This window comes from Homarus americanus, unplaced genomic scaffold (genome assembly GCF_018991925.1).
Source record: "Homarus americanus isolate GMGI-L3 unplaced genomic scaffold, GMGI_Hamer_2.0 scaffold41366, whole genome shotgun sequence".
Classification (NCBI taxonomy): Eukaryota; Metazoa; Arthropoda; class Malacostraca; order Decapoda; family Nephropidae; genus Homarus; species Homarus americanus.
The window spans coordinates 2,772,824-2,800,743 of NW_024723541.1; the positions used below are offsets into that span (position 1 = coordinate 2,772,824).

The 27,920-nt window shown below is 43.9% G+C and overlaps 1 protein-coding gene across 5 annotated transcripts in view; it reads left to right on the top strand.

Moving 5' to 3' along the window:
• The window catches only part of LOC121863525 (mucin-17-like), an 83,918-nt gene that overhangs the window by 35,475 nt on the left and 20,523 nt on the right, over nucleotides 1-27,920 (top strand). The window contains exons 1-2 of one of the 5 annotated variants that reach the window (XM_042362209.1): nucleotides 6,077-6,336; nucleotides 14,958-15,010. The exons of 1 other annotated variant lie outside the window; for it this stretch is intronic. The gene's annotated coding sequence lies outside the window, so the exon portion shown is untranslated. Of the gene's footprint in view, nucleotides 1-6,074; nucleotides 6,337-14,957; nucleotides 15,011-27,920 lie in introns of those variants that run through there. 3 more of the 5 variants (XM_042362212.1, XM_042362211.1, XM_042362208.1) reach the window with 3 other exon arrangements.

A 27,920-nucleotide genomic window follows, 5' to 3' on the forward strand; every position in this document is an offset into this window, starting at 1 on the left:
CCCCGAGGGCACTTTTTATTCAAACTTTCACTATTGTACACGATTGCTTCATCCCATTTTCTTTGTCCGAGGTTTACTCTGACCATTTCTGAGTTATTTGTACCTGTGGGTGATATACAGTAATTGCTATAGGAGTGTCGGCACCCTGACCTGTAAGCCGGGAGTGTGTGAGTGGTGAGGACCTGTTGTTATTGTGAAAGGTGTCGTCCCTCGCGGCTCGGTCACCTTCATCAACACCTGGACCTAGCCTCACTTCCCCCTTTCCTAGATTCGTTGTTGCTCTTTTTTTTTTTTTTGCTAAACCACCTCATCATTTGTCGTCCACTTCAACAAGGACATATCCATTAAGGCGACACATGGCGAGGTGTCTGTCTGGCTGTTTCCCCTCCCCTGTCTCACGCCCTTCCAAAAAATAATAAGTCATACTTCAAGGTCCCTCACTCGGCCAGTCAGCGTGCGTGGTGAAATAATACGGTACTGTGTGTGATGCTGAAAGGTTACGAGATGGTAATGAAAGATCAATACAAAACAAGATATTAATCCAACATAAAGTTTTATTCGACGTTTAGGTGAATTAGTCCTTCAATTGTCGCTACAGTAACTCCCACTACAAAACACACTCGCCACACCTACCAATTTTAATTCCATCTGATAAAACAGTCGACCATTGTCTCTCTCCGACTACAAGAACGAGTTGTCAAATGTCTCCAGCCAGATGACGTCCCGTAAACTAAATGTATGTTATATGTCCGCTCTTGGTAGTGGGTGTGTGGCTCTCCTATCTCGTGTTTACTTCCCGGTTATAATAACAATATTAAAGATGACGTAGATGATGATGATGATAATGATAATAAAAACAACAAGAAAAACAACAAAATAATAATAATAGTAAAAATAATAATAATAATAATAGGCACCAAAATAGTACAGACTCGAATGATAGTGACAGAAATAACATTTATGGTCTCCTATTATCAGCTAATAAAGTAATAACATCTGCATTTATTGTCCCCATTCTCACTGTTGACTTATACACCCAAGAAACATTACAAAAACCAACTTGTTATGGAGTACAAAGACGTATTCAAGTAAGAACCAGATTAAAACACCTGTAGTCATCAATTACAAACAAAGACAGGTATTTCTCTGGTTTAATGGGGAGGTGAAGGGCCCGGCCGCCTGTGGGTAAATCTCAAGGACTGATGATCTGAAGTTAATAACCAGAGTCCCGGGTCGAGGTAACTGATAGTCTCACTTGTCTGTTGCAGCGAGTGAGTCACTATGGTTTACCTGCAGCAGTATGTAAGTCGAGCCAAAGTAGCCTAAGACAGAGCTGTGAGATGGTAGTGGCGCTGAGAAGGGAGAGGCTGGCTGTCTGATGGGTAAGTGAAGGTGTTTTTTGGCTGTACTGTACTGTACTTCGTCCTCTTGAGGGCCACTTAAGGATCAACAAACGATAACTGTAAAGTACTTACTAACTAACTGGCTTAGTTCAGCCACTTGTAGTTGTCACCTGATAATTGAGGACAATTTTTCAATGACCTTCGGGGATCGAACCCAGTATCCTGCCTTGCCACGGCGACACGTCATCACGTACACCAAGGCTCCTACTGGTGACGGAGTCCCAGAGTGTTAAGGATTCACACTGAGATGTTTACACCTTAACCAGTATTATTTGGACCTGACCTGACCTGACCTGACCTAACCCATCCCCAGATCAACAAGTTAGTGTAATTTCCAGATTTAGTGACCATTAAACCTGTCAACACGTTCTGGTTATTTCACGCCCAGAGGAAAACGGAAATTGCTGACACGTGATTGGCTGAAATGAGACATAGTTTATGATACCAACAGCGGCTATGATTCGTCGGGGAATATTGCTTAAATGGGTCATAAATATTTGTAATGTTTTTATTGTGTTTTTTTTCTTTTGCGTTTGTCATACTTACTAGAATTGCCCCCTGCGCGCGCACACACACACACACACACACACACACACACACTTATCACACATTTCTCCTCCCACATTCAACACTCAGCGATCTGTTTATATTTCATGAAAAAAAAGGAAATTGATGAGATTTAGATAAAAGGAGAAGACGTAGAGCGAGAGAGAGAGAGAGAGAGAGAGAGGTGGGGGGGATGGGGGGTGGAGGCGTGGTGGTGTACTCAAGTCTAATGTAAGTTTAATATAGTTCTCAGAGTGTCACAGCGGGGAGTGTTATGTGGTACAGCTGACACAATACGCCTGCCAGCTTTATTTTAAAAACTTTCTATTTTACACTGAATAGCGAGCGATGAAGGCAAGGTCTCTTTCTGTGTCATAATGTTGTTGTTGGTGTTGTGGTTGTTGGTGTTGTTGTTGCTGATGTTGTTGGTGGTGGTGGTGGTGTTGCTGTTGATGTTGTTGTTTTTGTTGGTGAGCTGAAGTTGTTGTTGTTGTTTTTATTGTTGTTGTTGATGTTGTTGTTGGTGTTGTGGTTGTTGGTGTTGTTGTTGCTGATGTTGTTGGTGGTGGTGGTGGTGTTGCTGTTGATGTTGTTGTTTTTGTTGGTGAGCTGAAGTTGTTGTTGATATTGTTTTTATTGTTGTTGTTGATGTTGTTGTGTCAGTTGTAGTTGACCAAGATGGAGGTCTACCTCATAATACAGTATTGTACTGTATATAGTGGGACGTAAAGCCTTTCCTGTGTAAACCTGTCATTCGTTTGTCTGTCCCGCCATTGTTGTTTTTTTTTTGTACACAATAACATTCGTGTGTATGTGAGAGAGAGAGAGAGAGAGAGAGAGAGAGAGAGAGAGAGAGAGAGAGGTGTGTGTGTTACTGGGGCTTCGTGTACACTACTATATATACTGACATACTTGCACCTGTGTTATGAAGCCGTGAGTACACAAGCTACAGTACCGATACAGTTTCAACAGTAGCTGTAGATGAGGAAGTCACTGCGGTACTGTAACTTTCTGTACCCGATTTCCGGACTAGAAAGAATAAAAAGTTCCACCTTTAAGTTGTTTTATGAGAGCGGCCATTAGCGTGTTGGTAGTCCTCACTTCCTCTCACTCAATGTTGATATTTTGTGGGTGGGAGAGGCGGTGTGTTTTATGTTTAGTCATCACTGTTTTTCTTAATTATCACTGTTTTTATGTTCCACTGTCATAATATGTTCAGTGTTTTGGGTACATGTCACTGTTTACTTGTTATGCTAAACACACACACACACACACACACACACACACACACACACACACACACACACACACACGGGAATGATTCAGGTGTGATGACATGGTAGGATCAACACTTGACACTCACACTAGGTGGTCAGGGTTCAGACCTCTCCCCTTGGACGGTATGGTTATTACATATAATCACTGCCGCCTGTGTGTGTGTGTGTGTGAGGGGGCAGTAGAGCATGGCGTGGTGGACGTGAGTCATGGGAGGCTGTACAATACTGAGTGTTTACCACCAACCAACACACTAACCGCCTCCCACCGTTAACACCATCACACCTACTACTGTTATATTGCTTTACATTCTCTTCATGCTAAACACACACACACACACACACACACACACACACACACACACACACACACACACATCAAAAACAGTGTAAACAATATATCTAATGTGTTAGGACGATGCCAAGTCTTCCCCGACAATAGTCTCATTTGAATACGAGAGAGAGAGAGAGAGAGAGAGAGAGAGAGAGAGAGAGACTGAACTCTGAACCTCTCCGGACCATAACTGAAGGCTTTGAGTGCCATCATAACCTTTAAACAACGAAGACTCAACCCCTAGAGTACCATAATTGAACCTTTAAAAAGTGAGTACATTAGTTGAACCCTTATGGAGAACTTATCACTTGTCACTTCCTCGTCCACAGTAACTTTGCTCTCCCAAATATCGTGTAATAAGTCATTCTGTAACGTAACGCGAAAAACGTTTTATGCACCCGGGAAAAAAATAGCAGAGGAAACGTTTTTTTTTGTGTGACGAAGGAAACATTTTTTTTGTGATGGAGGAAACATTTTTTTTGTGATGGAGGAAACTATATTCTTTATCAACATCATCTTATTCGTCTGTCTTGTCTAGAGAGTAAATGTAATGATGAATGTGACTTACGTTCTCTTAACAGTTGATTCTGGCAACTCATGTTTACAAGTCCCTGATTTTAGTTGTTATTTTACTCTAAGTTGTGAGGTATGTAATATATAAGTTGTCATGGGTTCTGTGTGTGTGTGTGTGTGTGTGTGTGTGTGTGTGTGTGTGTGTGTGTGTGTGTGTGTGTGTGTGTGTGTGTGTGTGTGTGTGTGTGTAGTGATTCACCCTAAGAGAGTATCGATCTGTCGTGTAAAGCTCTTTAACTGCGTTTAGTCATCCTTGTATTAGTCACCAACTTCTTTCTCAGAATTAACATCAATGTCATATTCTCTACACTAAACATTCCTCACCGAGTCTTTATATCATTACAAGTGTACTGAGATCCGGTATAACTTAATATATCTTTTCAGTGGATTGCTTACGTGATATATGTGATATACTCAACTATACTACGAAATTAAATGAGGGATATCTTTTTACCTTTATAACTTTTAATATAGACTTTGAATAATTTGAGAAACACTTGTGCCTGAGTGATCGTTTTCTATGTTATTTGTCAGGTATATCGTTGAGGGCCTCCCGGTGTGGTGGAACGGAGTGTGTTACGTGATGTTGTTGTTGTTCCGTGAGGTAGCAACAGTGAAGCTACAGGGGTGATGGTCGGTGTGTGGGGCAGCTACTGTACGTGCTGTCACACATCTGTCCTCTATCCTTCTTTGTATACATATCTGTCCTCCTCTCCTCCCTCATCTCATAACTGCTATCCTTTCCTCCTTGTCTTACCTGCACTCCTCTTCTACCTCATCCAAACACCTGTCTTCCTCTCCGTCCCCATCCTATACCTGTCCTTCTCTCCTTTACCCACACACCGGTCGTCCTACCCCCCCTCCCCCTTCATTCACTCCCCTACCCATCCTCACCGCCTCCCCTACCCATCCTCACCGCCTCCCCTACCCATCCTCACCGCTCCTCTACCCATCCTCACCGCTCCTCTACCCATCCTCACCGCTCCCCTACCCATCCTCACCGCCTCCCCTACCCTCCTCACCTCCCCTACCCATCCTCACCGCCTCCCCTACCCATCCTCACCGCTCCTCTACCCATCCTCACCGCTCCTCTACCCATCCTCACCGCTCCCCTACCCATCCTCACCGCCTCCCCTACCCTCCCTCACCGCCTCTCACTCGCCACTAACCGGACACTCCACCTTACAGTCCCAGGTATAAGGTACATTACCCCCCGTCTTAACAATGCATACAGCGTTACAACAGGTGGATCTAATAGCAGTAATTAGTTCTGGGTGAAAGAGGAGGAAGAGGGCGACCAAAGACACGTTAGTAATTTATAAATTAATGGTTTTATATCGCAGGAAGTTACAGTTTATTCTCCAAGGCAAAAAAGGGAGGCTTTTGTCTCAGCAAGGAGGCAACGTGTTCTCTGCCGTGAGTCATGTTACATTTGTCCTGTCTGACGGTTAGTTGTGCAGTAGCCAAGCGGATACAGATCTCTACTACTGTCCTAAAGGTCACTGGTTCACACTACAACGAATGAGAGTACTTTACAGTTGAGGAAAGTGAAGGCTGTCGAGTGTAGTGCCGGCCACGTTGTCTCCTTATGTATGAGAGAGAAAAAGCTTGGTTTACAGTGTGCTGTCCCCTGGTTGTCCTGTGCGGGGGCGTCAGGCCTATGGAACGCACTTTCATTTTCATTTCTTTATGTTGTCATGGAGATGGGTGTCAACATGGCCCTGCAATAAGCGTCATAAATATTTAGCTGCGAGAAAGGGGATCTGTTATCCATTTGTATTTCTTTGTAATAAACTTATTTTAATGATCAATTGAATGTTTTGATTTTGTGAAGTCGCGTGTTTATGGTAATGCAATATGCAAAACCGGGTTTGTTATTGTTTCTCGGCACGGTGGAGGCCACTGACTGAGCGTAACGTATGCTGTTGCCTCGGCAGTCGGCACCGACGCGCTGTCGCTGCCAGCTGATCCATTCAGTGACTCACGGAAGCTAGTAGTGAAGAGACGTGGTAACAGAACCACAGCATGACGTTCCTTGACACCGAGTTTATTGATGAGGAGTGAAGATTATCGTGGATATCGACGTTCGTGAAAACATTCGTGTTTACTAGTAACCTGTTAGTTCCTGGGAGCACCCACCTGCACAACAACTGGAATATATAAAGCTGACTGGACATCTCTACAAGACACGAGTGTTGATTATCAGGTAAGAAATTATACAGCGACATGAAAGTGTTAGGTGGGATCCTGAAGTCTTGGGCGGGGGTTACGGCGTGGCACTAACGGACCACTGCCCACACCTCCAAGACCGAGCACATTTCACTCCCGTATAAGAACTGAACAGCATGAGTGAACAAAGTTGATCACTGGTGTTGAACAAATTTTACAGCTCCGTAATATCATGCATCAAGATTCACGTTAATTTCTGTTGTTATTTATTTTTGGCCCATAGAGCACACCGTGAACGTTTACTATACACAAACGGGATCAAAACCAGTATCGTGTCAACTCTGCAACACGTTAAGTGATGCTGTGTGTCGGTCAGATGTTCAGGGTAGGGGTCAGTTGGGTCATTTGTTGTCTGAGGAAGTGTTATATACTGAGTTGGTGCTTCATGGGCACTGGCTCACGTCCAATCAAGAGGTTGTCCCTCTCTTACACACACACACACACACACACACACACACACACACACACACACACACACACTCCAGTACCCCATCCTTGTTAGCCTACCTCACGCCATAACAAAGTGTGTGTGTGTGTGTGTGTGTGTGTGTGTTACCTTGGCCTAAATAAACTGTTAATAAACCCACATATGTTGTAGGTGATCTTGGCATAAATCACTGTTGACTACATAAAGCAAGAATCAACTATACCAAATTTAATGAAGAAATAAGCCAGGCTCTTTTAAATCGGGTTGGATTAGGTCAGGTCAGGTTAGGTTAGGCTACGCTACGTTGACTTTGCTTGGATCGTGTCTTATTACGTGTGCAAGTGTAGTGTGTTACCTGGCGAAGAAATATGATGGATAACAGCAATGTTTGGGTTGTGGTGCTTGCTTTAGGCACTCACTCAAGACCAACAACATCAAGGGACTTTATAAACAAACACCGCCTCGTGTTGTGATGGCCAGGCAAAGGTTGGGGGTGTAACTTTGACCCAGTGGCTGTTGTATGATGTGGTTGTCGAGAGTTGTGATCGTCGAACACAGCGGTTATAGCTAATATTTTGTCAGTAACATAACAACAGTACGTCTGCTGGGAAAAGGCGGGAGAAGGGTTTGGAAATGCAGCTTCCACGAGCGTATCATTACAGGGTGGGGAGACATGACAGGTGAAGCTGATAGTTTGTGCTGGCACCGTCTAATGTACAGTGCACGCCAGACAGTTACGACCAACTCGGATAAAATTAGTTGACGTTCATGTGAGATAACTTCTTCCGTACTGCATGCTCTGATAACACCATGTACGGGAAGCAGAGGTTAAGGTGTGACATGCGACTTACAACACGAACAGGCGAGACTCAGCTCCCCGCCTTGTTTCTCCAACACGTCTCATTATCATCAGCAACACAATTCCGTCCATGAATGACACAAGTAAATGAATATGCGTGTCGCCGCTGTAGTGACGGTGAGGAAATAAAACACTGGGTTGTGCTGTTGTGGTAATATGTCTGAGCTGAACCCTGTACACTGTTGCTGTCAGTCAGTGTTACTTTTTGTTTGTTTTTTATAATACGTGGCCTCCAGCCTCCCCCAATAGCCACACCTTACTGCACCTCCTTCAGTACTTTCTTTGACGCGTAAACAAAACATCATTTAATTTCCTCTCAGGTATGGTATTTCGTCCGCTCCTCACATTATACACAACTTGTACATGAACACCAAATCGATAATTTATTAGCGAAATAAAAACACTAATATTATAAATATAAAAATCTCGGTCAAAATCTATTATTACGAAAGTAAAAAACAAAAACTGTAAGTGAACTTCAAATATTCTCAAAGATTAAGATTATGGGTAAAGTGATACAAAAATAACAATACTAAAAGTGATGCTTAATAATAATAAGACTCATATTTCAGTATCAGGACAAGTCGGAAAATCATAAGTTTAGCAACAATTACATACGATCGAATTGGGTAATATTAATATCTAAAAGTAATTACTCTAGGCCTAAATACAAGTCTAATTAGAATTACCAGATAAACCTTGAGTATATTAGAACTATTTAAAGTATATTAATGATACGAGTTTAAAAATAAGCCCAGAAGTTATTTACTGAGGACAGACTCTCTCTCTCTCTCTCTCTCTCTCTCTCTCGGAATACAACGGGTTATAATTCCAAATTTATACGAGAAAAAAAATGTCGCCAGTATGTAAGGAATGCTGACATGATTTATCGTAATGGTTATGTAGCTGATGAAGTATTCCCAGTAGCAGGTGCGTGAGGCGTGGCCACAGGTACACCGTCTACATAATGACTCAGGTAGCTCGTGTGGGCAGGTGTGACGTGTGTTGCTCTTACTTCCCGATACGTCAGCCACTCCGAGAAACACTTCGATGTTTATGTATCAAATTATCTCGTGTTAACTCTTGTGTTGTTTAAAAATGTTTTATATATATCTTGTAAACTTTTTCCCTCATGTTATCTCCTTGTATTTAAGGATCTTGAATCTAATTTTAAACATTCCAAAGAAAATTATCACAATGATGACTTCAAAGAAAGATGTTGTCTGTTTCCTGTAGAGAGAGACACTACTTTGTTTACCCTGTTTCACTGTGTCGTTTATGTTGTAAGGTTACCTGCTGTCTGTTTTACTTCCGGTAGTTGGTGAGGTTTTGGTTACCATGTCAGATCTTCCACTGCTGCCACACTCGTCAAGAATTCATATCAAGGAATTTTATTTTTTTATTTTTTTTGGTACTGTGAATGTCTCTGTTTTCCTCCAGGGTGATAATATCGTTTTGATTGCAGCTTGTCAACTTGTCCATCGAGGAGTACACAAGAACACAGTGCAACATGAATCAACGACAAGTTTCATCCGATTGTTTCATTTCACTTGTTGCAATGCTATCGTATTATAACTTCCTGTTGTAATCTTGGCATACTATATAACTTATTGTTGCAAATCGCCGTCATATAAAATGTGTGCAACATTGTACTGTCATATCATAACATTGTGCAACATTTGTTCTCTGTCTTGGTCGTGTCTTTCAAGGCTCTCAGAGTGTTGTTGTGAAAGTGTGGCCTGACGGGAACTTCATAGCTGTTTGTGTAACCAGCTTGAGAACTATTATAGATATACTGTATATATATAACTTACAGGTGGTTGGTGACGCTCTGGGTTTACTCTCTCTCTCTCTCTCTCTCTCTCTCTCTCTCTCTCTCTCTCTCTCTGTTTTGCTGTGAGATCGACCATATCTCAGTCCCTCAGTCCGTGTATACAACCTAACCTAACCAACAAAACCTTACCTTACGAGCCTAATCTATTCTGTGGTCAAGTTTCATTGCTTTTGGCTGGTTGTTTTGCGTTGTATAGGGTATCGTTAATGATTAGCTCCGTGATCCCTTCCTAACACCACAGCAACAGGATTCCAAGATCGCGCACGCATATTCCAAGATCGCGCACGCATATTCCGTGATCGCGTACGCATATTCCAAGATCACGTACGCATATTCCAAGATCGCGCACGCATATTTCAAGATCGCGCACGCACTTTCGAATATCGTGCACGCATATTTCAAGATCGCATGTAACGTTGGTAGTGTAGTGGGATTTATTAGCGTTGATGGGCACACACACACACACACACACACACACACACGAGACAGATAATGGTCAACACTTATGAAAAGAATAATTTAAATCTAATGTTTGCACCTGAAGCACCACACACACACCTGAACAAAGCCTCGAGACCATTAACTAATTAACAACAAGAGTTTTAACAGGTAGCGGAACTCTGTGTGTGTGTGTGTGTGTGCCAATGGATGAAACATTCTCCAATGACCTTAACTTTGGTGTCGTGTGGCGGAGCTCTGTGCACCTCCAACAGTGTGATCCTACATACATACATACATACATACATACATACATACATACATACATACATACATACATACATACATACATACATACATACATTCCCAGCTCTAACTAAAAGAGCTGAGAAAATACAACGAACGAAATATTCTTTGGCTTTGGTGTCTGTTAAGTGTGATAATTTGGTTGTAAGTGTGTTGTATAAGTGTTTGTAACCCTGGATGACCGAAGAATTAGCTAGTTTAAGTATTAGCCAAGTGTGTTTGTATACGTTGGTAACCTTGATTATAAGTGTAAGTGTTGGTAACCCTGATTAAGACATATCCTGGGCGAGGTCTTAAGTGTTAAGTGTGTGTACTTGTATTCTTGAGTAACTTATAAGTGTTAAGTGTGTTACTATATATTGTTAAGTGGATAAGTCGATGCATGATTTAATATACTGTAGTAACCTTGATGAACTTGTGACGTTAAGTGATGGGTCGCATGTCTTGACGCGGGGGGCGGGGGGGGGAGGTGAGATGTGGACCAGATGATGTAAGATGGTGGTCGTGGTATTGGTAGTGATGGTGGTAGTAGTGGTAGTGGTGGAGGTCACAAGATATTGGTAGTGATGGTGGTAGTAGTGGTAGTGGTGGAGGTCACAAGATGTTGGTAGTGATGGTGGTAGTAGTGGTGGAGGTCACAAGATGTTGGTAGTGATGGTGGTAGTAGTGGTAGTGGTGGAGGTCACAAGATGTTGGTAGTGATGGTGGTAGTAGTGGTAGTAGTGGTGGAGGTCACAAGATGTTGGTAGTGATGGTGGTAGTAGTGGTCACGGTACGCTGATGATGGTGGTCATCCAACCCACTGCGCCCATTCCTCCTATGTGGTCAGCCCCTGGTCTGGCCGTGACCCTAACCAGAACAGACTCGTCGCCTTCCCCGGGTTATTTACTCCGTCTTGTGTTGGGTTTATCGTAATGGTTTCTGGGAACAGTTGAAGGTGACGACATCCTGAATACATCTTTAATCAACACCGATAACTACAATGAAACTTGGTGGCGACATAATGGCCCTAAGAGATTACCTTCCTCTTCTGTATTAAATAAAAAGTTATGGTGTTTTATCACACATTCAAACTGTTGTATGGAATTGGGTTGAGAATGTTTGTATGTTGTCAGAATGTTGAGGTATTTGTCAGTCATCAGTAGGGAGGAGAGGCACACGCCCACAACATTTACAATTACAAAGAAAACCTGACTGATCGGCCACGCCCTCTGGGGGGTGATGCACGAGGCGTTTCCTGTCAGGTGTCAGTCAGGTCGGTGACATGTGAATCCACGGAACTTGTTTATATTGTCTACCTACGAATATTTCTTTACAACGTACACAGGCTCTATGCTATAAGGGATAATTAAGCCTCTGCGAATTATTCTTGTTGTGCATTGTCATATTCACAGCACACTGCCACACACCAGGTGCTCGCTCACCCTTTGTTACCTTCACAATGCAATTTATGGTTTATCGACGAACACATTTTACTATGGCGCGCCTGAATACTAAAGCAGCGCAAGCGTTATGAGTCTCGTGCAGTGTTCCCTTTTCTCAGTGGCGCCACGATACTGCAGCTCCACCCCCAGCCACCACCTACAGGAAGCCTGAGCGGGTCTTTCACACCACAACACTGCTAGATGCCTCTCTGTGTCCTACCCTGGCAGTATAAATTATGTGGAACGAATTAATGCAATCCTGGAGAACAAAGGAGAAGGTGCTTGCGCTCTACACCCTCAAGAAGGACGGGGGGTGGCGTGGTGTGGTGAGGAAGACCCTGGAGGCTTCCTGTTGGTGGTGGCAGACGGTGGGAGAGCCTGCACACAGGAGCCCACTAATCCCTGCACATCCTTACCACACTGTCCTCCTCGACTTTCAGTGTCTATTTGTCGGCTCTTCTCTTGTTATCTTGACTCCCTCATCACCGTTCCTTCTCGTAACTTTCTTTACCTTTCTTACCCTCACTTTCTTTCCTCCGCCGTTACTGTCTATCTACCCTCACTTTCTTTCCTCCGCCGTTACTACCATCACTTTCTCCTCTTTACGCTACTGTATTTGTCCTCTTATCACCTTTTTTGTCTTTTTCTTTTCCTACTCTGTTCTCTTCTCGTTCTTCACACCTTATACACATCCGCAGTTCGATGATTCACGTCTAGTTATTACATCTCCAGCTGCTTGTTTGGTGAGGTACAGTCTCTTTCATCTTGTTGGTTTCTGGTCTAGTTTTTGAGGGAGTCGAAGCAACATTTTAGTGAAACGGATACCCTCCCCCCTCCCCCCTCCCCCTCAACCCCCTCAACCCCCCTTCCCCCAAATATCTGGTAACTCAACGCAGGTATTAAATTTTCTTCGTGGAATCAAGATGTCTATCACGGAAACTGACAATCCAAAGTGTCTTTACGATTTGTGTCAAGACAATATAACACAACGGACGATTTTGACTACCCTGCCGAGGATTATGATAAATGATAAACAGCTGTAACGGAACCCTCCCTTATGACCAACCACTTTAATGATTATTTTATTCATGTTGGCAAAAATCTTGCAGAGAGCATCCCTGATCACCATGACGAATTTAGAGCCTACCTGCAAAACAGACAGCAAAATGAGCTGTTTTTATCCCCTATCACGTTATATGAATTACTGACCACCATAAAAATGTCCAAAGATGCAGCAGCAGGTGACGACAATATACCAATAAGCCGTTGAGATACTTTTTTGGAGTGTTACATTAGCATCTCTGTCTGTGGTTTGTTATGGTAATGGGTCATGCCAACGACCTCCCCCCACCCGCGGCTGTCACGTGTGGTCTCGTTGTCATCACCTGCGGTCTCGACCTTTCATGACTGCCAGTTCTCCCGACGTCACCATCAAGAGATTTCCTTTTTTTTTATATTAACCCGGAACTTTCTTCCTTGGCCATATTTACGACTGGTAACAATTGATCTAACGACGAGTGAGTTGAGACGGAGGGCTGACGATGCATTAAAGTGTGTTACCAAAATATTAGAAAAGGAGAACTTAGGAAGGAAAGGTAATAATTGTTCTTTAAAATGTAACTTTTTTTTTTACACAGTAGTCCGAAATTTTTTGCGAATGTTAATGTGTTATATATTTTTGTTAATGGTATTTCGTTTGGATGTTACGTAAAGAGACGATGTGAGAGATTTGAGGATAAGAAGAGAGAGAGAGAGAGAGAGAGAGAGAGAGAGAGAGAGAGAGAGAGAGAGAGCACATAATCAACACTTAATGGTGAAACAGAAAAAGTCAATGAATAAGTTGCAGAGATGTGACTGAGGAGAAAGAGGGAGTAACAGGTTGACAGATGACTCACAGGGCCGAGCGCTGTGTGGAAGGAAGACCCGACAGGAAACAGACGATTAATAAAGCCAAGATGGAGAACAAGAAGACTAATTAACCAACAGAATAATTACACATAATAAGTTGTTACAGACATGATAATTCAGGGCGTGACCCATTTGTGCTGTGACAACCACTTGCAGGGCTAGCAATTAGGGAGAGCGGGGTGTCTAATCTTCAGGTGAATCGAAAATTGTTTGTTTACATGGGGTGTTTCACGTGTTAATCATCCAGGCACCACAACACTTGGCTCAGGTTGGCGACATGCTGTGTGGTGACGTCTGATTGTGTGTTGGTGGATCAGAGCAGTGCCTTAAGTCATTCTGCTTGCATTACCAAACACACACACACACACACTCACCGCTCTCTCTATCTCTCTCTTAAAAAACGTGTTTAGGAAATTTATTCAAGGGATTTTTTGGTTCGATTTAGAAAGTTTCTCTTCTGGTAGCGAAGTGGCGCAGAGTGACAGGGTGGTGGTGGTGGTGGTGGTGGTGGTGGCGGCGGCGACGGTGACAAAGGTGATGGTGGTGAGAGAGGCCGGGAGGCAGGTGTAGTACAGAGCGAAGGACAGGTAACGGGAGGTAGTGAGAGGGAGGAGGAAGAGGGCGCATGTCATCACAAGTTGGATGGTGGAATTATTTCGGAAAACCCGAGACCTCCTGGAACTGCACAGAGGAGCTGGAGGCGATTAGATAATTATTGGGGATAGCAGAGAAGGTAGCCCCTGAGGAGGACAGAACCAAAGGAAATGGGTAAGGAGTGGTCCCTGGGTGATGGGATAGGGGAGGAGGAGAGTATGTGGGTTCAGGTGATGGGATAGGGGAAGAGGGCGGTATGTGGGTTCTGGATGATAGGATAGAGGAGGAGGAGGGTATGTGGGTCCTTGATGCCGTACGGGAGGGGCGAGGCGCGGCTCCACGTATACAACAGAGAGGACAGGGTGATGGGGTGCGGCCAGTACACCTTGACCAGTTTTCCTCTGATCCACCTGGAAACTTGACTATCTCGGCCAAGTTGAGAAATTTCACCTTATTTCTTCAGGGGAAGAGAGTGGGTGTAAATAACTTGTCGTGGATTCAGTAAATCGCTGTCTTCTACAACCTGTCGCTATATGAAGTCACTATGGTATGATCTCAACGAGTGATAGTCTCTGGAACTTGAAAAGATCAACAGTAACGTTAATAACAAGTTAGTGACTCAAACCTAGACTGAAAGACCTCAACTCACGTATCAGGAATAGTTTCTCGATGCCCCTGACACTATCTTCAGCTGTGATCTCTTTCCTGTACCCAAAACTGTAGTCATGAGCGTCGAAAATGTATTGTTGAATGTGACTTTACCGCCTTTATTGTTGTGTTTGCTAACTGGTGTGTTTCTGTGCTCCAGGTATGGCGTGTCGTTCTTCACTGTGACCAACGTGTGTTAAGTTCTCCTCTTATGTGAGTTTGACCATTTTATTATCGTTCAGAGGCCGCTATTTCTTGTATCATCAAACTAACAAATACTCCAGGGTGATTCTCCACCTACCTACAATACATATTCAGGAGATAAAAACTACATATTTTTTGGGGTACAGTTATCAGCTTAGTACTGTACTATACACTACAGTTACACGAGGATACACCCTGTTTGTTTACTTTACATTATTACCAAATATTAGTTATAATGTTGAGTATATGGCTGGATAATGAGAATGCATCATAAGAGTACAGCAATGAACGTAAAAATATATATAGAATTCGTATCATTGATATTGGATAACTGTGTATTGTTTAAAGGCAGTGGTGGTATGTGGAGTAATTCAGTACACACACACACACACACACACACACACACACACACACACACACACACACACACACACACACACACACACACACACACACACACACACACACACACACACACACACACACACACACACACACACACACACACACACACACACACACACAACGTAAACACCTAGAAAGTGCAAAAGAGGGCATGCAAGATTATTCTCTCCCCTTCCTACTCCACATATCAAGAAGCGCTCAACACACTGACCCTTTCGACTCTCACTGACCATCACCACGACCTCATCTGCAAATTTGGTAAGAAGCTTCTACACCATCCCCGACACCGGCTCCTACTACCACCTGAGATCCCTAGCCCGAGAATTGCTGTTCGACACCACAACCGCATCCAGCCCATACATGCACGAACTGATCGCTATAAGAACAGCCCAGTCCCAACCATTGTAAAAATTATCAATAACTTGTAATAAACCAGTGTATTCACTCCCTGTAAATACTACTTTTTTCACTGTCACTATGTTGAAATGCACTGTAGTTTGAGCTTTTCCCCATCTAGTTATTATATATCTTATTTGTATCACTATGTTACTTGTATATTATTTGTAATTCGAAACCCATTCCCCAAATATGTAACTGTATATTTTCAGCCTTCTGGCTGCCAAGCTCTTTCAATAAACCGTTATTATTATTATTATTTACAGACACACACACACACATACACACACACACACACACACACACACACACACACACACCAGTAACAGGACCCAGCTGGTGACCGCCTTCCTCCTCGTGTGACGCTCTGCTCCACAACGTCACAAGCCTAGCACATGACCCATCCCTCCCTCACACCACAACCATACCTCACCTCCCTCACACCACAATCATACCTCACCTCCCTCACACCACAACCATACCTCACCTCCCTCACACCACAACCATACCTCACCTCCCTCACACCACAACCATACCTCACCTCCCTCACACCACAACTGCACCACACCTCTCTCATACTACCACCACACCACACTCTATCATGTATCTGTAATCAGTCTAGTTTGTAAAGTGACACATTAAGTTAATACTGGGTAATATCTGACACACTCACATAGTAGATATTTCTCTGTGTTTGTCTCAACGAAAAAAATATGTTCAGAAGACCGAATAATATTGAATAAACTAAATAGGAGATGTGATGAGGATGTTGTCTGTACCACAGTAGACTGCTAGAGCAACTACTGTACAGTCACCTAACGAATAGTAAACATAACGCTGGCGGGCAACTGAAAAGTTACAAGGATAGTCTTAAGACAAACCTGAAAAAGTGCCAAATCGACCCCCTCACCTGGGAGACGATTACTCCACACCGTAACGCTTGAAGGAGCACCACACGAGAAAGTGTCAGTGCTTTCGAGTTAGCCCGACTGCATACCGAAGTAGACAAGCACCAACGCCGAAAAGACGCTGCCGCCGACCCTCCCGCACTAGATATAGCCCTCCACACGTGCAACATCTGTGGACGACCCTGCTGGTCTCGTATCGGCCTCTTTAGTCACCTCAGAACTCACCAACGAAGGTGACATCCTTATTAACTTATATCATTGTATCATAGCTGGATGATCGTCATACTCGATTCCGAGTCACAGCAAAGTAGTAGTAGTAAAGTGTGTGGGGGGGGTGTGTGTGTGTGTGTATGGAGGGGGTGGTGTGTGTGGGGGATGGGGGGGTGGTGTGTGTGGGGTGGTGTGTGGGGGTGGTGTGGTGGGGTGGGGGTGGGGGATGGGGGGTGTGGGGGTGGGGGGTGGGGGTGGGGTGGGTGTGTGTGGGGATGGGGTGTGGGGTGTGTGTGGGGGTGGGTGTGGGGGGTGTGTGTGTGGGGGTGTGTGTGTGTGTGTGGGAGGGGTGGTGTGTGTGGTGTGAGGGGTGGTGTGTGTGTGGGAGGGGTGGTGTGGGGAGGGGTGGTGTGTGTGTGTGTGTGGGGTGGGGGGGTGGTGTGTGTGTGTGGGGGTGTGTGTGTGTGTGTGAGGGGGGGTGTGTGTGGTGTGTGTATGTGGGGGTGGTGTGGAGGGGGTGTTAGAGGGGTAGAGTGTGGAGGAGGGGGATAGAATGGGTATAAGGAGCCTTGACGCATCCCCACTCGTCTCGTCCCGTGGGTAATATTGACCTAATTGTTGTACCCTTGGTGTCGCTCTTGCCGGTCTGACCTTGTGACCGCACGACCTTACCACTGGTGGGGGGTTGGCACTCTCTTCTCCCTAAAGAAGTTAATAGTAATGATAAGAATTATGTTATTATTGCTGTTGTTAGTGTTGTTGTTGTTGTTTGTTGTTGTTGCTCATTACACACTCCGCTGACCTTGCCTGACCCACTACTCTGGTTGGCCACACTTCCCTTGACACTGAATGACCCGCAGCTTCAGTAACAGTCAACACAGATTGTTTAGTTAACAATGTGTACACGAGGTCTGTGGCACTGACAAGGCTCTCTCTCTCTCTCTTAACCATAAAGGGTAGAAACAGAGAGAGAGAGAGAGAGAGAGAGAGAGAGAGAGAGAGAGAGAGAGAGAGAGAGAGAGAGAGACTTTACTACTCCAGCACATTCCAGTATATTCTTAAGCACGCACGATGCCATAGAGGCAACTGGACAAACATGGGACAGATTAAGATGTCATGTAAGATTACTAATCCCCGAATGTAATTAATGGCGCCAATATTCCCCGCCCGATTTAGTACAACAGCATATGAATAATTAAACCCCCCCCACCCCCCACCTCCCCTCTTCAAATTATGTACGACAGTTTCTACACGGCGGAAATCACTCTGCCAGACGTACAATATATAAACTGAATGACACTTTAATAATACCAGTTATAAACATCATTGTGATACGGATAGACATACAGACAGACATAGTTGCCAATACATATAAATATAGAAACAAATAAACACGGACATAAACAGACATACAAAAAAAACCCACTGACAAACAATAGTTCACGCAAATAAACACAAATAAAAGCAGAGTCAAATGAAGAGAAACAAACGAAAACAGACATAGATAAACACAGACATTTAAAACAAACATAAATACAGACATACTTAAAACAGACATAAATACAGACATACTTAAAACAGACATAGATGGAGATGAAAATGTTTATCAAGCGAGCGACTACAGTTTTGAAGGCCAATGTTCTATATAAAGGAGAAACATGTTGACTGATGTACCACAAACTTATCACCGGAAACTGCCAGAGGACGCGGCCAGATAAGAAAGACTGTGGGCTGTGGGTAGGTGTGGGGGCTTGGACTGTGTATGGGCTGTGTTGAGGTATGGGGCGTGGGCTTATTTAAGTATGAGGAGGGCAAGCGCAAGATACTAAGCGATGAAACACTTGGAGATGAGATCAACTGAACTTTTTAGGCACCCCGAGGGATCAACTGAACTTTAGCTTAGGTTAAGTTAGGTTAGCTTAGGTTATATACCATAAGAGAGTGTAAAAAAACCTAAACCATTATACAACCTCGTGTAAACTGGTGTGTGTGTGTGTAATGCGACCTGCAATACCGGATCACAGGACTGATACGTGGTGGGCAGGTAGAGTTACAGGTCTGGGGGCACGTGATTGTTTGTAAATAACGTCTATGTACCGTAACCTGTTTACTCAATGCTGGTATTTTTGGCCTTGGACAAATCACGTGGTCCTAATGATGTCTCCAACACCACCGTAATACCACCTGACTCCCACCACCACCACCACCTCCTGCCCTATTATTTACCCCCATCACCACCTCCTCCCCCATTATTTACCCCCATCACCACCTCCTCCCCCATTATTTACCCCCATCACCACCTCCTCCCCCATTATTTACCCCCATCACCACCTCCTCCCCCATTATTTACCCCCATCACCACCTCCTGCCCCACGTCACCTGAAGATCAGTATAAGTACGACAACAAACAAAATAACTAATTACTTCTCTAATTATATATCATTATAGTTACCTGCTAATTAGTCCAAAATGAGACTAATTTGCCAGGTGGAGTGGTAAGGAGGAGGAGCCGAGAGAGAGCCACACAATACCCCTCCATCGATGGCTCCTCCCTCCCTCCATCCTACAAGCTGTTACCTTAATACCCAGTAATCAGGACCTCATTATGATAACATGGGGGGGGGGTGATGGCTGGAGTTAATGAGGAGGCTGAGTAGAGGGTAGGATGTGTCGAGGAATTGGCGAGAAGGAGTCATTGAAAGGATGGTTATGGGGGAGGGAGGGTGAGGAGGAGGATAAGTACTGTGGAGGATTAGGCAGGGTGATGGAGGAGTATAATAGGAGTGTGGAGGATTGGGTAGGGTGGAGGTACTGTCAGGATGATGGAGGAGGAGTAGCTAGTAAAAGTGTGAAAGATTAGGCAGGATGAAGTCAGTGATGGGCCATGTAAGGTCACAACACAGTCACCTATATATTAATAATGCCATCCGCTCCTGTTCGTTATGTTGGTACTGCTGGACTGTGGAAAAACTTGATCCACTTCACCTAGTTTGGTTTTCTGTATAAAGATTAAAGTCTACCTTGAGAACAGTTAGAAATTTAATTACGTACGTATAATGGTGACAATGGTACGGTTGTTTAAGAGCTCTCAGTGGATTAATCTTTGCAATGTTGGGTTATAAAGTATTTCCGAAATGAGCTTAACAATTTATATGGTCAGTGGGATAGTGTGTATGGCCGAGTCTCTTTGTTTATGTTGTGAAATCGAGGGTTTATATCCAGGTTACTTAGTTGAGAATATTCTAGTTATGTAATGGAGAATGTCTAAGTTGAGGGGGAGGGGGGGGGTTGACTATATCCAGGTTGTGAGATGGAGAAATATATTATAAGGTTTGTTTTCCTGTTATTAAACTGTTGTATCATGTTGTGGGAAGGGCCACTGACCTTCTCGCGTGCCCAGAGAACACAACACACGGGAGGTTGTTTTAAGTAAGAGATTAGAATATCACAACGAGCAGCCTTGAATAATAACATGAATAATAACATACTTACTGGAATGATCACGTCAACATGCCAGAATACGTAGAAGACTGAAGCAGAAGTGTGTGTGTGTACAGAAGCCGTTTATAGTGTATCTTTGAGCACCAATATAGTCATGAAAACTCTAAACCCAACTCGGACGCACATACACACATCACCACCATCAGTGTATCGACTACCTTACGTGTTTGTGTGTAATGTTGACTCTAGGAGGGTGGCAATAGGGGGAAGAAGGAGAAGGGTGAAGGCAGGGGGTGAGGGAGGGCAGGGGGGGTGGGGAGGGGCAGGGGGGAGGGAGGGGCAGGGGGGGTGAGGGAGGGGCAGGGGGTGAGGAGGGGCAGGGGGGTGAGGGAGGGGCAGGGGGTGAGGGAGGGGCGGGGGATGAGGGAGGGTCAGGTAAGGGGTAGTGTGACGGAGGAGGGACAACAAAAAGGGTTACTATGACGTAGTTCATTGCCAGTATTGATCACAAGTCACGAACTCTGGTCCTGAAGGTCTCCCCCCGACAAGTTCTGACCAGCAGGTGTAACATGTCCCTGATCTATAGTCTTATAAGGATACTACTACTAACAATAATAGTAACTATATCACTCAACACCATATACTACAACAAAGGGACATCAGAAATGGTAGATGCTAATGATAGTTTAGGGGGATATTCACAACGCCCTGATCCCAGCTGTTATTGGAGCATGACGCAGTCCAACTGGTTTACAAAGTTGGAGAAGTGAAGGCGGCGGAGTGCAGTGCCGGTTACCCTGTATCCACACTGTGTAAGGGACCCACTGTCACTTGTAAGATGTTGGTAAAGTTTATAGTAATGGTGAATAAACAGTGATGTTTGGGTTATACTGAACGACAGTTATGGAAGATATATTATATTTATTGTGTCTACTGTGTATGTTGAGAATAATATTAACAAAAATAACACACACATTCCTTTGGCAAAACTTGTGTATCTATTTCGAGTTCCAAAATTTTATGCTCAAAAGAAAAGTGACTCTTACATCACGGGAAGGTGTTCGGTTTACAACACTACCTTACTGCAGCTCCATTCTACCAATTAAAATACATTTCTTATATCTATCGCCTCTCTTTATCGCCCTGCGCTTTTCTAGTCACTAAATATAGTCCCTTTACATGCACAGTGTGTCACGGGGATGTTGGAACGAATCTTAAAACTGTGTGTCAAAGTCTACTCATAGATGGCGCTGAAATATCCCATTTGGATTCGATGAAGTTTTTGACAGGAGTGTAAAGGGAGTTTTGTTTGTGACTACTGTACGTGTTGAACCTCCTGACCAGCACCACTTACACAAGATGGTACAAGTGCTCTTTGCATCACTGTCGCCGTCACTGGCCCGTTCTCTGGGCTCCCTGGAATGCCACGATCGTTCTGTTTCTCATTGAATTTATCAAATAATTTTTTTTATTAGACGCTGGAACCAGATAAACCTGCATTGAAATTTTGCAACATAGGAAACCGTTAACCAGTATCTGATGGCAACATTTGGTGCCAGACATATTATTGCAAATTCCATACGTACACTTATGACGTTAAATCTGTTATGAATATTCATAGTAGAAAAAGAGAAGAAAATGTTATTTAAATATTTAGAATTTTGTTCACAAGTTTTCACGTCCTTCACACTGATGCAAAACCTTGTTTATTTTGTGTATGTTTTACGAAGACACAACATTATGAGGCTCAGTGTGTCGTACAGGCTCTTAAACTTCATCTAAATAAATATAAAGAATCAAGTGGAAAATATTTACACCTTCATTTTATCTCCTAATTGATCTTCATTGACCGTGTGTAGTTAAGGTAGAGTATCACTGTAAAGTTGATGCTATTTCTGGACATTATTTTTCTGTTTTAGCTGAGATCAACCAATTTGCTACATTTCTACATCTTCAATTACAATGAATATTAAACGTACAAACATTTTTGATGGTAACAGATTTTGTTCGTCTGTCTGTTGATCATATAATACCGTCACTTGCTCCTCACTAACTTGGGTGGTTCTGTCTCTTGCTCTTTGTATTCTCACCAAAGATCAAAAGGCCACTTCTCATGTCTCCTAACTGTGTAAAGGATTGTCTTTTGCCGCTGCTTTTTCTGCTCGTAACTGTTAACTGGTCTGACTCCTGACTGTTTCCCCTGGCCAATAGTTCAACGGCAGTGACTCTCGGTCTTTCTTCTACCTTTCTTAAACAGATTCAGGTTTGACTCCATCCAGTTGACCGCGGAGTGTTAACTAGTCTAGCTCATGATACTGTCTCTGGCATCATTACCAAACCATTAACTGGATGTTCATGCTGTTTTATGCGTTGTTATAGTTAAAAGAACTAATCCAATGTGTTATGTCATTGGTGTTGGAGTACCTCAAGGTTCTTTTTTGCGCCCCAGTGTATTTTATATATATCAATGTCTTCTTAACCTCAAGACCGTGTTAGTATATATGCAGAGAGCATGACTCACCGTAACAATCTTTCCAGTAGGTGGGCTCGTCAGGCCTCCGCCCATCTCCAAGCAGCCCGCCCAAAGATTACTTTTAACTTCCTTCTTACGGTCGTCACTGGTTGGAATAATTCTAACCTAACCTAACCAAACCTAACCTAACGTAATCTAACCTAACCTAGAAAGTAACCACTACCCAATATTTAGTAAACATCCCCATTTCTAGGTGTTAGTTGTTGATGCCTTTATCCAATTTGTCCCCCTTCTACCGGCCCACCACTCGGCCCTCTCGCCGGCCTTCGTCACGTTGTTCTTATCAAGGGACCGCCGGCCGCTGGACCTTGATCTTTACGGTGGTGCGGGGGATTGGCTCACCACGATCCTCAGAAACGGTAATAGGAGAAAGGGCTCTGGCGGCTGACTAATCTGAAGCAAGATTTAATCCGTCGGCACGAGTTACAGAAGACCTCTAGATCGGTGTATTGAGCTGGCATAGCGTCACAACAAGGACACACACACAGACATACATATAAACAAATAGAATGAGATGGGTGTTAAAGGCGGTGATATGGAATACAAATGTGTAAATATTCAAACTTATTTATAATTCCTGAGGGAGTTGGATCACGCGTGTCCGGCCTGGTGCACCTGGTGAAAGGGAGGGGGGGGTGCATACAGGGAGGCAAGAGGAGGCTTTAAGGGTGGCTGGTCTAATGGGCCCCAGTCTTAATAGTCCTTAATGGGCCCTTAATCTTAATGAAAGTCAATCCTTATGGTAAGATTTAGTAAAGGGCTTATTAGGATTGGACTCCATTTAATTGTCAAATAATTTAAGAGAGGGAGAAGTTCTAAGGGGATTCAAGACTGTGTGTGTGTGTGTGTGTGTGTGTGTGTGTGTGTGTGTGTGTGTGTGTGTGTGAGAGAGAGAGAGAGAGAGAGAGAGAGAGAGAGAGAGAGAGAGAGAGAGAGAGAGAGAGAGAGAGAGAGAGATATTTTGACTCATCTTAGTAATTTATTCACAAGGTGTTGAGACAGAAGGAATGTCGTATAAGTACTAATTGGTGTTGTGGTTTTACTTACACACGTTCTATATCCAGCAAGCCAACATGCTATCACATACCAGTGCTATCCTGCGGTAATTTTTCCTCCTTAAAAGAGAATAAGAAAATAACTTCGCCACCTGTGATATAATTTCGACTCGTATCTGGTCGACATCTTTAAAATGTATTAAATTGCTAAAAGGTGAGAATCCAAACTATTGGTACTAGGTGGTGTGAGCGTGGGTAATATACATTATTTTTCTTCTGTAAGTTTATAAGTAAGACAAATACAGACGACAGAGGTGATAACATGTTTCTAGGTCAGGCCGAGCAAGGATGAGGCCGAGTGCTTGGAGGGGGAGTGGGGAGAGGCTCAGTGTCTCGTAAAGATGAATATTTCAGAAATATACCCAACTAACTCCTTAAAACTGCATGTACATAAAGGCAGCGTTAAATAATACGTTACAAGAAGACTAGAGACTCGAGTGATGCCAGAGATGTTATTTTGTTTGTACCGACGATGGATTTATTGACGAACGAACTCCTTAAGAATTCGGATCCTTCACTCAGCCTCAAGGATACCCGACCTACTGTGCTAGCCCTTGGTGGGGGACTTTCTCTACCCTGTTTGGGCTGTTTCTGTTGCTGCTGTTGGTCTTAATGTACTTACTGTGTTATTATTATTATTATTATTATTATTATTATTATTATTATTATTATTATTATTATTATTATTTTTATTACTTTTATTAATTTTATTACTTATATTATTAACGAGAATTTTCGATTTTTGCGAATGTAAATATATTACTTACGTATCCCTTTATCAGATTACTATTCTGATTGGCTCAGCTGTTTGTGTTAGTGACCTCAGCTGTTTGTGTTAGTGACCTCAATAGTACGATCGTTGTATTGATAACTGTTGCTGCTGTTATCTGTTGCTGTGTTACTGCTCTTGGTGTTCACTCTTACTGTCTGTTGCTGTTCTCGTATTAGTGTTTCTGGTCTCTTGTTTTTCTAACATTTTCTGTTATTATTTGTTCACGTTTTTGTTGTCCTCTGTTGGTTTTAGTATCATGTCAAGAAAATCGTTTGTATGAAAGTCTTTTAGTTTGGTTAATAATGGACGTTTCCTGGACACCGTTATTACACCCTGACGCAATATACTGTACTTTATTACCCCTGTTATATGTCTGTTGTGTTATCGTTTCCGTTGTCTGCTGTTACTCTGATAGTCTGTTGTGTTGTTATTCTGTTGTTTCCTGTTGGTGTTGTTTGGTGGCGGCGGCGGCTGGTGTATGGTGGTGGCGGCGAGTGCGGGAGCTGTATGTGGAGGTGGTCGCAGGCGGGACCGTTAACACAACACTGGTCAACGGGATTGACTCACGGGCGGCCTGCGGTCAGCTCCTGCATGCCGCCCGCCTCCTGCATGCCGCCAGCCTCCTGCATGCCGCCGACCCCAGCATGCCACCCACCCCAGCATGCCACCCACCTCAGCATGGTTACCGTGGGTGGCATACCTGACGAATAAAGACAACATGCAAAGGCTACTTGGATTATGTCAAAACTGACTCTATGTACTTGGAATGTATCAGAAGTGACTTGTTTATCAACGTGTAACATGTCTGAGTTGGTCGTTTGTATTTGGGACACGTCAGAGATAACAATGTGTCAGAAACGGGTATGAACAGAGCCGTCCAATACGTTGAGAAGATATCGTGTGACAAATGACGTAAAGGATATGTGATGCCTCGATGTCTCCCAGATTGTGTCAAATGTCGGTGCTGGGTGGCGGATGTGTGTGTTCGTTGGTATTGTGTTAGTACTCTGGCGCTGTGTTAATACTGTGTTTGGTACTTCTGCTAGTCTATCAGTACTGGCCTTCTGATGTGTTGGTCCTATGATGTTGCACTGTTACTTAGTACTGTGAATCGGGAATGGATTCTGTACTAGAATTATCTTAATTTCCCACAACAAAATCAATGTGTAGGTGATGCATCGGTACGGTACTGGCTATAAAAAAAACATGATTGGCCAATGTGACGGTGTGGTGGTGAAGGTGTGACGGTGGTGGGTGACGGTGGTGGTGTGACGGTGTGGTGGTGACGGTGGTGGTGTGACGGTGGTGGTGTGACGACGGTGGTGGTGACGGTGGTGGTGTGACGGTGGTGGTGTGACGGTAGTGGTGTGACGCTGAGCCCGAACCTCCCTCCTCCCCATCACTTTCCTACCACACCCTCACCTAGGTCTTGGACTGCGCCTCAGTATCGTGGCTGTATATAACCATGTTGTTGTCTACCGTCTCCAATCTCCTCCATCATTCTACTTCTTTCCCTGTCTCCTCCAACTTTCTCCAATCTCCCTCCTCCTTCTCCCTCCTAATCTCTCTCTTTTCTTCCTCCAACTTCCTCCCTTCCATTCCTCTATCGTCTTACCCTTCCTTCTTTTCCAATATCTCTCCCTCTCCTCCGTCTTTCTATCTCCATCTAAACCTCCTTCAACTTCCGCTCCTCCATCTTCTCTCACTGCCTCACCTCCCTCTTGACAACGTCCAAGGCATCACGTCTGGCCAAGAAATTGAGTGAAAGTCACGAGTGCTGCAAGCTGTCATATCCCACTTGTCGTAGATGGTGACAGCTGCTGTTATGCTGCAATCAAACGGCAGCGTCGCACTTTACTAGACGGTCGTCATCGGTCTCCGTTCTGTCTACGCTCCCCCGCGGTCACCCTCTGCTCGGGTGGCTGGACTGATTGGCAGTTTTCACCATCGTCCACATCTCTATGCTAAGACTTTCTTTAGCCCCTTAACGACGACGATTTAAACCTTGAATATTATGATATAACCCTTTGTGTACAATGATTTAACATTTTGAGGATGATGTCTTAACTCTTTGAGGACAATTAATTAACCTTACGAGGACGAGGACTCACATTAAGGTCTCCAAGAGGTTAATCTTCTTTATATGCTCTACTGCCTCCTCTCTCTCAACCTCGTCTCTCCCATCTTAATGTTTCCCTTTGTTGGTGTAAAATATCACTTTTATATGACCAGGTCTCACTTAGGTAAAGAAACTGTGAGGAGAAATTTGGTCACTACAAGACAATCTTCTTTTGGAACCGAGAGAAAAAGCTGTTATTGCATTAGACGCGTGATTTATTTGCTATGTGTTTTTGATGTCACCACAAAACAATCTCCCGGAACATGAGAAACTTGTATTAATGCATTAGACTTGTGAAGGTGTGATTCATTAGCTGCATATGTGTGTGTATGTGCTTGTACGTTCACTGTTACTGTGTTGGTTCCTCGTGTTTCTACAGCCCATCCGTTAGTTCGTATGTTTTGTTTGTTCGTGAGATATAATGGTTGCTTAGCGCCCTCGAGGTGGTGTTTCGAGAACTCCCAGCACTTCCGTCTGAGAGCAGAGGTTGTGATGGGCCGTGAGGAATTTGGAGAATATGGTGAGCTCGTAGGCTGGGGATTTCTTTGGAGGCTATGTATAAGAACTTGAAGTGTGTGGAAGGAGTAGTTATTGGAGGAATTGGAGGCTGTTGAGGGTTGGTGCAGGGAGTAAGTGTCAACAAGTGAGGTGAGGTATGAGATGCAGGTGGCGAGGCTTCAGCTGGCCTGGTGTTGGTACGATTCCTCTCCCCTGCACCCCGCCCAACACATCATACACCTCCACCCACACCTCTAATCCAGAGAGCCACCACCCTCCACCTACCCACCCACTTCTCACCAATAATCTTCCATTCATACTCCACCCATCCACTAGAAATCAACCATAATTTCACCCACTACTTCACCACCAACAACCAACCCTCAGCCTCCACGCGCCTCCTTCCCTATACCTACTAAGGAGTGTCTGTTTTCACTGTCATTACCTTGAAACAGAAGTACAAGTTTGGGGGACTGGGATTTCTTCTTGCACCGTGACCACACACACACACACACACACACACACACACACACACACACACACACACACTACAGTAAATGACTACACTAGCAGGTGTACATG